Raw genomic sequence first — 12,408 nt, 5'->3', positions numbered from 1 at the left:
GCTGTTACATCATCTTGGAAGTCAGTCGTTGGAGATCTTTAATTCTTTTGACGTGGATATTGATACCGTAAAGTATGAGGATCTAGTGCGAATGTTGGGGTCACATTTTACTCCAAAGGCAAATATTGTAATGGAGAGGCACAGATTCTTCACATGTAAACAACAAGATAGTCAAACAATTGATGAATATGCAACAATCCTGAAAAACATGAGTTTGAACTGCGAATTTGGAAATTTAAAAAATGATTTGGTTCGCGACATCTTTATATGTGGATTATCGCATAAGTTCTACAATATTAAAGAACGGCTTCTGACAGAGAACAAAATTAGTCTAGAAAAATCGATTGAAATAGCCAACAATATGGTGTTGGCCAAAGCAAATGTAACGACACTGCAAGAAGATAGATTAATGGAAGGTGCTGTTAATGTCATGAGAAAGACGAATTCAGGAGGAATTTACAGCTACAAACTGAAAAATGTCAAAAGTGAAAACGGATATTGTCAAAAATGCGGCCAGAATCACAAATACAAGTGCCCAGCTGAAGGGGCAAAATGTTACAAATGCAACAAATTGAATCATTTCGCGCGAATGTGTATGAACAGAAAAAAATTTGTCAAGCACATGCAGGCAGATGACGGAGAAGATGACGAAGGTGAAGATGATCAACGAGATTTTGATTTTTTTGTTGAAGTTTTAAACCAAAGAGGCAAACCATCGGCTGAGTGGAACGTTGAGATAATGCTGAACAATAAAAAGATACAATGTCAAATAGATACAGGTGCACAGGCGAATATAATGTCGGCAGACATGGCTGGAATGCTGAAAATCAAAGATAACCTGAAGAAAAGTGTTACTAGAATATGTACGTTTAGTGGAGAAAGAATACCAATTCTAGGAGTAGTTGATGTTAAGTTTTATTATAAAGAACAGGTATTTTATTCTAAATTTTATGTAGTCAATATATCCTGCAAGTGTATTATTGGTTTAGAGACCGCTACAGATATGGACTTGATTAGACAAGTTAATAATATTTCTATCACAAATAAATTAGTTGAAAAATATTCAGATGTTTTTCAAGGCCTTGGTCTTTTGCAAAAGGAATGCATTCTAAAACTAAGGGATGGTATTGAGCCGGTGGTTGAACCACCTCGTAGAATTCCATTCAAAATGTATAAAAGTTTACAAGAGGAATTAGATCGTAGGGTTAAAATGCGGGTAATAGCCCCAGTGAGTGAGCCAACGGAATGGGTGAGTTCAATAGTTCTAGTAAGCAAACCAAATGGCTCTATAAGACTTTGTTTGGACCCAAGACATTTAAATAAAGCAATATTGAGACCACATCATCCATTTCCCAATATAGAGGAATGTAAAGCAAATCTTAGTGTAGCAAAATTTTTTACAGCACTAGATGCCAAAAGTGGTTTCTGGATGGTGCCATTAGACGACAAATCTTCTAAGCTTTGTGCATTTAATACACCTTTTGGACGTTATCGTTTCCTAAGATTGCCTTTCGGGATTAATGCGGCCCCCGAAATATTTCATGCCGAAATGGTGAGACTATTTGGTGACATTCCTGGGTTGGTAATATATATTGACGATTTTTTAATATATTCATCAAATGTAGAAGAACATTTTAGAACTTTAGAGATGGTGTTAGAAAGAGCTAGGAAAGTGGGACTTAGATTTAATGAGTCAAAATGCAAGTTTTTGCAACATAAAATAAAGTTTTTGGGTCATAGTTTTGATAATTCAGGTGTCCGAGCCGATGACGAAAAGATTAGAGCAATAGTTAGTATGCCAAGGCCAGAAAATGTTAAAGATTTGCAGAGATTTTTGGGTATGGTTAAGTACTTAGGTTCATTTATAGAAAATCTTTCGTTGAAGAACAAGCATCTTAGGGAACTTTTACGAAATGACGTCTTATGGCATTGGTCAGATCATCATGAAAAAGAGTTTAACGATTTAAAAAACGAGATTACGAAAGCGCCGGTCCTTACTTATTTCAATCCCAATTAAGATTTAGTGTTATCGGTGGATGCTTCGAAATCGGCATTAGGCGCCACAATTATGCAGGAAGGAAGACCGATTGCATATGCATCAGCATCTTTTACTGAGTGCCAACAAAAGTATGCACAAATTGAAAAAGAGTTGTTCGCTATTTTATTTGGCTGTACAAAGTTTCATCAGTACATTTATGGGAATAAGGTAATGGTAGAAACAGATCATAAGCCATTAGTGACATTATTTGATAAACCACTATTTAAAATCCCACAAGACTTCAACGTTTTATGCTTCGTTTACAATGTTATAATCTCGTAGTTAGGTATAAACCAGGAAGGGAATTGCAAATAGCGGATACACTATCAAGGGCTCCTCTAACAGATGTGGCAATGGCAGAAATTGATGAGGAAATATCACTTCACTGCAATTTTATATATTCTTCTCTAGAGAGTTCATTCGCAGATATGGAAGCAGTGAAGGAAGAAAGTAAAAAGGACGAAACATTTTTAAAATTATTCAAATATGTTAAGGAAGGATGGCCTAATAGTAGAAGAAATTTGGACCAAGATGTTATGCCGTATTTTAAGATAAGCGATGAACTAACAATTCTGAACGATATTTTATTAAAAGACAATCAGGTTGTGCTACCAAAGAATATGCGACGAAACGTGTTGCAGGGGGTTCATGAAGGACATATGGGGGTATCAAGGTGTCAAAGTCTAGCGCGTCAGACCGTATATTGGCCAAACATGAATAGTGAAATTGAAAATCTTGTATCTAATTGTGAGGTGTGTTTGAAATACAAAAAATCGAATACTAGACCAGAGATTTTGCCACACGAAATTGTAGATATCCCATGGTATAAAGTGGGATGCGATCTTTTTGAATACAAAAACAGAATGTATATACTTGTTGTCGATTATTATTCAAAGTATATAGAAGTCGAATATCTTAATAATGGCTATAATAGTAAGAACGTGATTACTAAGTTAAAATCCTTATTTGCACGACATGGAATTCCTAACATCTTTGTGTCAGACAATGGTCCGCCTTTTAGTTCAAAGGAATTTAAAGTTTTTTGTCGCGAGTGGAAAATTGAACATGTCACATCAAGTCCATTTTTACCAAGATCTAATGGCTTAGCAGAACGGTCTGTGCAGACAGTCAAGAAAATGTTATTAAAATCGTCCGAGAGTAATTCTGATCCCTATGTTGCTTTATTGCACTATAGAACAACGCCAAAAGGTAATATGCCTAGTCCTTCTGAATTGCTTATGTCTAGGTCCTTACGCACTAAAATTCCATCAATGTTAATTCATCACGAGCCAAAAGTAGTTGACAAAAATGAATATAGGACAAAAATAGAGACAAACTTAAAGAAAACTTCAGAATACTATAATAAAAAGTCAAAGTTTTTAGAGCCAGTTGGTGAAGGCGATAAGGTCATGTTTAAGTAAACCCCATCCAGCTATTGGCAACCTGGGCAAATTATAGAAACGTGCAAAGAACCAAGGTCTTTTGTAGTTTTAGATGAGAATGGTTCTATGTATAGGAGAAGTCGGGAGCACATCAGTAAGAGAGCTTTGGAGGAATCGAAAGAGCAAATAAATGTATGCAACCATAGATCAGTAACTAACGAAGTAGATAAAAATCTTGTTCATGATGATATCAGTAGGGATGAACTTTTATTGGAAAATAATAATAGCAAAGAAAATGAGGAAACATATGTAACGAAAAGAGGTAGGTAGGTTAAGAAGCCAAAAAGGTTTTATGAAGAATACTAAATTTTATCATTAACACTAAATATAATATATTATGTTATATAATAATTGTTCATGTGTAAAAGGGAGATGTTGTATGTATATATATTAATATTTGTAAGAGTATATGTAATGCATAAGCATTACATATACTCACAACAATTACTACTTTAGTCTTAAAACATTTAATGTAATTTTATAATCAAAGTTACCTTTGCCATTTCTTACTTAACGTCAATGAATATTGAAAATAAATGAATTCATTCTGTTGTACACACTTATTGAAAATATACGTTCTTATTTAACACACCTGAAATTCTTGAATAAATGCCCTATCAGACCAAAATTCTTTTAAAATTTATAGGGCAAACATTTTCTGGTACCACAATTTTGAAAAATCTTCTTTCAATTTTTGATGCAAACGGTGCAAACCTGGACGCAAATACCATCTTCATGACAGGAGCCATAGATAATGGCCTTTGTACAGGTTGAGATTTACCACTACGGACAGTAGCAGCTCGGCAGGGCAGATGTAGGATATTTCTGATACAACTAAGACCGTGTGTAGACAATCCTATGTGAGTGTTGTGACACACCCAGTTCTGGCAATTAACGAGAAGAACTCTGAGGTTATGAGTAATGTTAGGGGAGTTTCTGAAAATGTACTCAAGACATTCCGGAATCATCCGGAACTGGGTGTGTCACAACACTCACATAAGACTGTCCACACACGCTCTTAGTAGTATCAGGGATATTAACAGAAACAGGTTGTGATACAGTGTTTCCCTAGAAACTATGGTTTGGGACTAGGCATTTCCTTCCTCTTTTGTGTTTCTGGACAGAAATAGACCAATTGATCTAGTTCTTTGTGCTTCTGAAATCGTGTAGAGAATATCTCAAATCGCGATGATAAAGGTGAACGTTCTCTTTTCATTAATGTCAATTAAACTATAAGATTATGAAAGTCCGTAGAGAATTTTCTATGTTGAACACAACATCATCGAACACCAACATTATTTCTTATAGTATCAACAACTTTCGCATTATACAAACTTACTTAATATGCCATTGATGAAGACATAAACAACGTGTAACACATAGTTCATCATCTGCAACAATGTTACTCGACTTCTTGTTTCGTAATTCCACGTACGACTGGCGTCCACGCACCTAGTTGACGACACACGTGTCTTAATCGCCTTTGCTTTGGCGACAAAAATGAAATCGGCTGGCGTCGTTACCTGGCTTCAGTAGCGGGACTCTCTGCCCATTTCCAGGTATCGGAAACTGTTAGGGTGGCTAGCGACAAGTGAAGTTCTGTAAGATTCTGAACTCCTGGTTCATCCAGTTACATTAAACCAGCACAGAAATTCCGGCAGGTCTTCTGCCACATGTGAAACATTTTCCATTGTAAGTTGTGGTTGTACATCCTTAGCTAGGAGAGATTGTACTCGGCATAGAGTCTTATCTTAGTCGTGCCACTTTCGGGGTTCTTTATGAATTGTCAACTAAAAAAACTTGCTCACCTCTTCCGATCTGTCACCTCTCCACCGTTAAATGAACAAGTTAAAAAGCAGTAAGTTCGGCCGGGCCGAACTTTGAATACCCTCCACCATTTGGAACGAATTTGAAGATAAAATCCTTAAAAAATTTGTTAACATTTTAAAAATACCGAATATAGCCGTTATATTGGTGTCTATACGACGTGGACCTACATGGGCATTGTTTATCATAAGTCATTACCATATTCAAATTCGAAACTTGAAATAAACGGTAAATATTTTAGCAAAAATCATCATAATCATTCTGCCATAGGCTGTAGCATTCATTACGAACTTCAAATACGCGTCTCAAACAATTTCGGTGGGCATTGCACCTAAACTCGTACCGAATATAAGGAGGTACTGGTATGTGGGGCTTGCACGAAGACCTGGACCTGCATACACAATTTTCTGTCACAGACTGTAGTTCCCATTACGAACTCGAAATACGTAATTTGAAACAATTCCGGTGAATAATGACGCTAAAATCATCAAAATACCGAATATAGGGAGGTACCGTTATATGGGGGCTATACGAAGAAGTATCCATTTCGAACTTCAAATACCAAATTTGAAACAAATCCTTTTAATAATGTCGCTAAAATCATCAAAATACCGAATATAGGGAGGTACCGTTATATAGGGGCTATACGAAGACGTGGACCTACATGGCCCATTTACGAACTTAACCTGCCTACTGGAAAAATAAACATGTGTGCAAAATTTTAGCCTCCTATCTCAATTCATTCGAACGCTAGCGTAATTACAGACCGACGGACAGACAGGCGGACTTAGAATCGACTTAGAATTTTACGCTGGGTCTGGCATAAGTATTTCGAGGAGTTACAGACGGAATGACAAAGTTAATATACCCTCCATAGTACGGTGTTCTCTTCTCCGAGAGTGTGGGCCAGATTCGTTTGGGGATGGTGCATCCCATTTCATCCAGCCATTTTTGTTGAATTTTCTCAGAGTAATGTCTGTGAATAACCTGTAGGAAATGGCACAGTTTTGGTTTAACCGAGTTGTCTACTTCAATTGTAGTTGACTCGGATCCTAGTCTGGCCAATTCGTCTGCAGTCTCGTTATCTGGCATGTTATAATGTCCAGGAACCCAACAGAGCTTGATGGATAACCTAGTATTTTCAAGGCTTCCCTGCAGTTCAAAACAGCCCTAGACTTGATAGTAAAGGAACTCAACTTACTGAACTTAAACTGCAATGTGTGGTGTCAACTTCTGCAGAAAGTGATGTGGTGGTGTCTTGTACTGCGACGAAGATGATGAAGATTCACTGAGATCTACATTGACCCGGCAGGAGAAATGTGGTCTTTATCGTTATACTTTTGTATCCCGCATACGCCGAAACAATTTGGGAATTGCACCCACTCCATGTATCTGTTGGATCTCATATAGAAAGAGAATTAGTGGCAATAAACTTTACTAAATTGTCGGATATCACCTTGTTGTATGTATATATATTAATATTTGATGGATAACCTAGTATTTTCAAGGCTTCCCTGCAGTTCAAAACAGCCCTAGACTTGATAGTAAAGCAATGTGTGGTGTCAACTTCTGCAGAAAGTGATGTGGTGGTGTCTTGTACTGCGACGAAGATGATGAAGATTCACTGAGATCTACATTGACCCGGCAGGAGAAATGTGGTCTTTATCGTTATACTTTTGTATCCCGCATACGCCGAAACAATTTGGGAATTGCACCCACTCCATGTATCTGTTGGATCTCATATAGAAAGAGAATTAGTGGCAATAAACTTTACTAAATTGTCGGATATCACCTTGTTGTATGTATATATATTAATATTTGTAAGAGTATATGTAATGCATAAGCATTACATATACTCACAACAATTACTACTTTAGTCTTAAAACATTTAATGTAATTTTATAATCAAAGTTACCTTTGCCATTTCTTACTTAACGTCAATGAATATTGAAAATAAATGAATTCATTCTGTTGTACACACTTATTGAAAATATACGTTCTTATTTAACATGGTGTCAGGTGTACGTAAATTCTGAAAAAATATATTAAAAAAAAAAAAATGGAGGAAAAGAATTCAAAGAACCAAACGTTTGCTGCCGCTTTACTAACGATGGATTTTAAAGCTTCAAATCTTGCAAAGGAGTGGAAGGCATGGCTCACAAAATTTAAAATATTTCTAAGAGCATCAAATCTTGAATCGGAGACTGATAAGCGAAAGGTGGCATTGCTGTTACATCATCTTGGAAGTCAGTCGTTGGAGATCTTTAATTCTTTTGACGTGGATATTGATACCGTAAAGTATGAGGATCTAGTGCGAATGTTGGGGTCACATTTTACTCCAAAGGCAAATATTGTAATGGAGAGGCACAGATTCTTCACATGTAAACAACAAGATAGTCAAACAATTGATGAATATGCAACAATCCTGAAAAACATGAGTTTGAACTGCGAATTTGGAAATTTAAAAAATGATTTGGTTCGCGACATCTTTATATGTGGATTATCGCATAAGTTCTACAATATTAAAGAACGGCTTCTGACAGAGAACAAAATTAGTCTAGAAAAATCGATTGAAATAGCCAACAATATGGTGTTGGCCAAAGCAAATGTAACGACACTGCAAGAAGATAGATTAATGGAAGGTGCTGTTAATGTCATGAGAAAGACGAATTCAGGAGGAATTTACAGCTACAAACTGAAAAATGTCAAAAGTGAAAACGGATATTGTCAAAAATGCGGCCAGAATCACAAATACAAGTGCCCAGCTGAAGGGGCAAAATGTTACAAATGCAACAAATTGAATCATTTCGCGCGAATGTGTATGAACAGAAAAAAATTTGTCAAGCACATGCAGGCAGATGACGGAGAAGATGACGAAGGTGAAGATGATCAACGAGATTTTGATTTTTTTGTTGAAGTTTTAAACCAAAGAGGCAAACCATCGGCTGAGTGGAACGTTGAGATAATGCTGAACAATAAAAAGATACAATGTCAAATAGATACAGGTGCACAGGCGAATATAATGTCGGCAGACATGGCTGGAATGCTGAAAATCAAAGATAACCTGAAGAAAAGTGTTACTAGAATATGTACGTTTAGTGGAGAAAGAATACCAATTCTAGGAGTAGTTGATGTTAAGTTTTATTATAAAGAACAGGTATTTTATTCTAAATTTTATGTAGTCAATATATCCTGCAAGTGTATTATTGGTTTAGAGACCGCTACAGATATGGACTTGATTAGACAAGTTAATAATATTTCTATCACAAATAAATTAGTTGAAAAATATTCAGATGTTTTTCAAGGCCTTGGTCTTTTGCAAAAGGAATGCATTCTAAAACTAAGGGATGGTATTGAGCCGGTGGTTGAACCACCTCGTAGAATTCCATTCAAAATGTATAAAAGTTTACAAGAGGAATTAGATCGTAGGGTTAAAATGCGGGTAATAGCCCCAGTGAGTGAGCCAACGGAATGGGTGAGTTCAATAGTTCTAGTAAGCAAACCAAATGGCTCTATAAGACTTTGTTTGGACCCAAGACATTTAAATAAAGCAATATTGAGACCACATCATCCATTTCCCAATATAGAGGAATGTAAAGCAAAACTTAGTGTAGCAAAATTTTTTACAGCACTAGATGCCAAAAGTGGTTTCTGGATGGTGCCATTAGACGACAAATCTTCTAAGCTTTGTGCATTTAATACACCTTTTGGACGTTATCGTTTCCTAAGATTGCCTTTCGGGATTAATGCGGCCCCCGAAATATTTCATGCCGAAATGGTGAGACTATTTGGTGACATTCCTGGGTTGGTAATATATATTGACGATTTTTTAATATATTCATCAAATGTAGAAGAACATTTTAGAACTTTAGAGATGGTGTTAGAAAGAGCTAGGAAAGTGGGACTTAGATTTAATGAGTCAAAATGCAAGTTTTTGCAACATAAAATAAAGTTTTTGGGTCATAGTTTTGATAATTCAGGTGTCCGAGCCGATGACGAAAAGATTAGAGCAATAGTTAGTATGCCAAGGCCAGAAAATGTTAAAGATTTGCAGAGATTTTTGGGTATGGTTAATTACTTAGGTTCATTTATAGAAAATCTTTCGTTGAAGAACAAGCATCTTAGGGAACTTTTACGAAATGACGTCTTATGGCATTGGTCAGATCATCATGAAAAAGAGTTTAACGATTTAAAAAACGAGATTACGAAAGCGCCGGTCCTTACTTATTTCAATCCCAATTAAGATTTAGTGTTATCGGTGGATGCTTCGAAATCGGCATTAGGCGCCACAATTATGCAGGAAGGAAGACCGATTGCATATGCATCAGCATCTTTTACTGAGTGCCAACAAAAGTATGCACAAATTGAAAAAGAGTTGTTCGCTATTTTATTTGGCTGTACAAAGTTTCATCAGTACATTTATGGGAATAAGGTAATGGTAGAAACAGATCATAAGCCATTAGTGACATTATTTGATAAACCACTATTTAAAATCCCACAAGACTTCAACGTTTTATGCTTCGTTTACAATGTTATAATCTCGTAGTTAGGTATAAACCAGGAAGGGAATTGCAAATAGCGGATACACTATCAAGGGCTCCTCTAACAGATGTGGCAATGGCAGAAATTGATGAGGAAATATCACTTCACTGCAATTTTATATATTCTTCTCTAGAGAGTTCATTCGCAGATATGGAAGCAGTGAAGGAAGAAAGTAAAAAGGACGAAACATTTTTAAAATTATTCAAATATGTTAAGGAAGGATGGCCTAATAGTAGAAGAAATTTGGACCAAGATGTTATGCCGTATTTTAAGATAAGCGATGAACTAACAATTCTGAACGATATTTTATTAAAAGACAATCAGGTTGTGCTACCAAAGAATATGCGACGAAACGTGTTGCAGGGGGTTCATGAAGGACATATGGGGGTATCAAGGTGTCAAAGTCTAGCGCGTCAGACCGTATATTGGCCAAACATGAATAGTGAAATTGAAAATCTTGTATCTAATTGTGAGGTGTGTTTGAAATACAAAAAATCGAATACTAGACCAGAGATTTTGCCACACGAAATTGTAGATATCCCATGGTATAAAGTGGGATGCGATCTTTTTGAATACAAAAACAGAATGTATATACTTGTTGTCGATTATTATTCAAAGTATATAGAAGTCGAATATCTTAATAATGGCTATAATAGTAAGAACGTGATTACTAAGTTAAAATCCTTATTTGCACGACATGGAATTCCTAACATCTTTGTGTCAGACAATGGTCCGCCTTTTAGTTCAAAGGAATTTAAAGTTTTTTGTCGCGAGTGGAAAATTGAACATGTCACATCAAGTCCATTTTTACCAAGATCTAATGGCTTAGCAGAACGGTCTGTGCAGACAGTCAAGAAAATGTTATTAAAATCGTCCGAGAGTAATTCTGATCCCTATGTTGCTTTATTGCACTATAGAACAACGCCAAAAGGTAATATGCCTAGTCCTTCTGAATTGCTTATGTCTAGGTCCTTACGCACTAAAATTCCATCAATGTTAATTCATCACGAGCCAAAAGTAGTTGACAAAAATGAATATAGGACAAAAATAGAGACAAACTTAAAGAAAACTTCAGAATACTATAATAAAAAGTCAAAGTTTTTAGAGCCAGTTGGTGAAGGCGATAAGGTCATGTTTAAGTAAACCCCATCCAGCTATTGGCAACCTGGGCAAATTATAGAAACGTGCAAAGAACCAAGGTCTTTTGTAGTTTTAGATGAGAATGGTTCTATGTATAGGAGAAGTCGGGAGCACATCAGTAAGAGAGCTTTGGAGGAATCGAAAGAGCAAATAAATGTATGCAACCATAGATCAGTAACTAACGAAGTAGATAAAAATCTTGTTCATGATGATATCAGTAGGGATGAACTTTTATTGGAAAATAATAATAGCAAAGAAAATGAGGAAACATATGTAACGAAAAGAGGTAGGTAGGTTAAGAAGCCAAAAAGGTTTTATGAAGAATACTAAATTTTATCATTAACATTAAATATAATATATTATGTTATATAATAATTGTTCATGTGTAAAAGGGAGATGTTGTATGTATATATATTAATATTTGTAAGAGTATATGTAATGCATAAGCATTACATATACTCACAACAATTACTACTTTAGTCTTAAAACATTTAATGTAATTTTATAATCAAAGTTACCTTTGCCATTTCTTACTTAACGTCAATGAATATTGAAAATAAATGAATTCATTCTGTTGTACACACTTATTGAAAATATACGTTCTTATTTAACACACCTGAAATTCTTGAATAAATGCCCTATCAGACCAAAATTCTTTTAAAATTTATAGGGCAAACATTTTCTGGTACCACAATTTTGAAAAATCTTCTTTCAATTTTTGATGCAAACGGTGCAAACCTGGACGCAAATACCATCTTCATGACAGGAGCCATAGATAATGGCCTTTGTACAGGTTGAGATTTACCACTACGGACAGTAGCAGCTCGGCAGGGCAGATGTAGGATATTTCTGATACAACTAAGACCGTGTGTAGACAATCCTATGTGAGTGTTGTGACACACCCAGTTCTGGCAATTAACGAGAAGAACTCTGAGGTTATGAGTAATGTTAGGGGAGTTTCTGAAAATGTACTCAAGACATTCCGGAATCATCCGGAACTGGGTGTGTCACAACACTCACATAAGACTGTCCACACACGCTCTTAGTAGTATCAGGGATATTAACAGAAACAGGTTGTGATACAGTGTTTCCCTAGAAACTATGGTTTGGGACTAGGCATTTCCTTCCTCTTTTGTGTTTCTGGACAGAAATAGACCAATTGATCTAGTTCTTTGTGCTTCTGAAATCGTGTAGAGAATATCTCAAATCGCGATGATAAAGGTGAACGTTCTCTTTTCATTAATGTCAATTAAACTATAAGATTATGAAAGTCCGTAGAGAATTTTCTATGTTGAACACAACATCATCGAACACCAACATTATTTCTTATAGTATCAACAACTTTCGCATTATACAAACTTACTTAATATGCCATTGATGAAGACATAAACAACGTGTAACACATAGTTCATCATCTGC

This window comes from Musca domestica, unplaced genomic scaffold (genome assembly GCF_030504385.1).
Source record: "Musca domestica strain aabys unplaced genomic scaffold, Musca_domestica.polishedcontigs.V.1.1 91, whole genome shotgun sequence".
NCBI lineage: Eukaryota > Metazoa > Arthropoda > Insecta > Diptera > Muscidae > Musca > Musca domestica.
The sequence above is the reverse complement of the archived record's forward strand: the minus strand, read 5'-3'. Positions refer to the sequence as shown.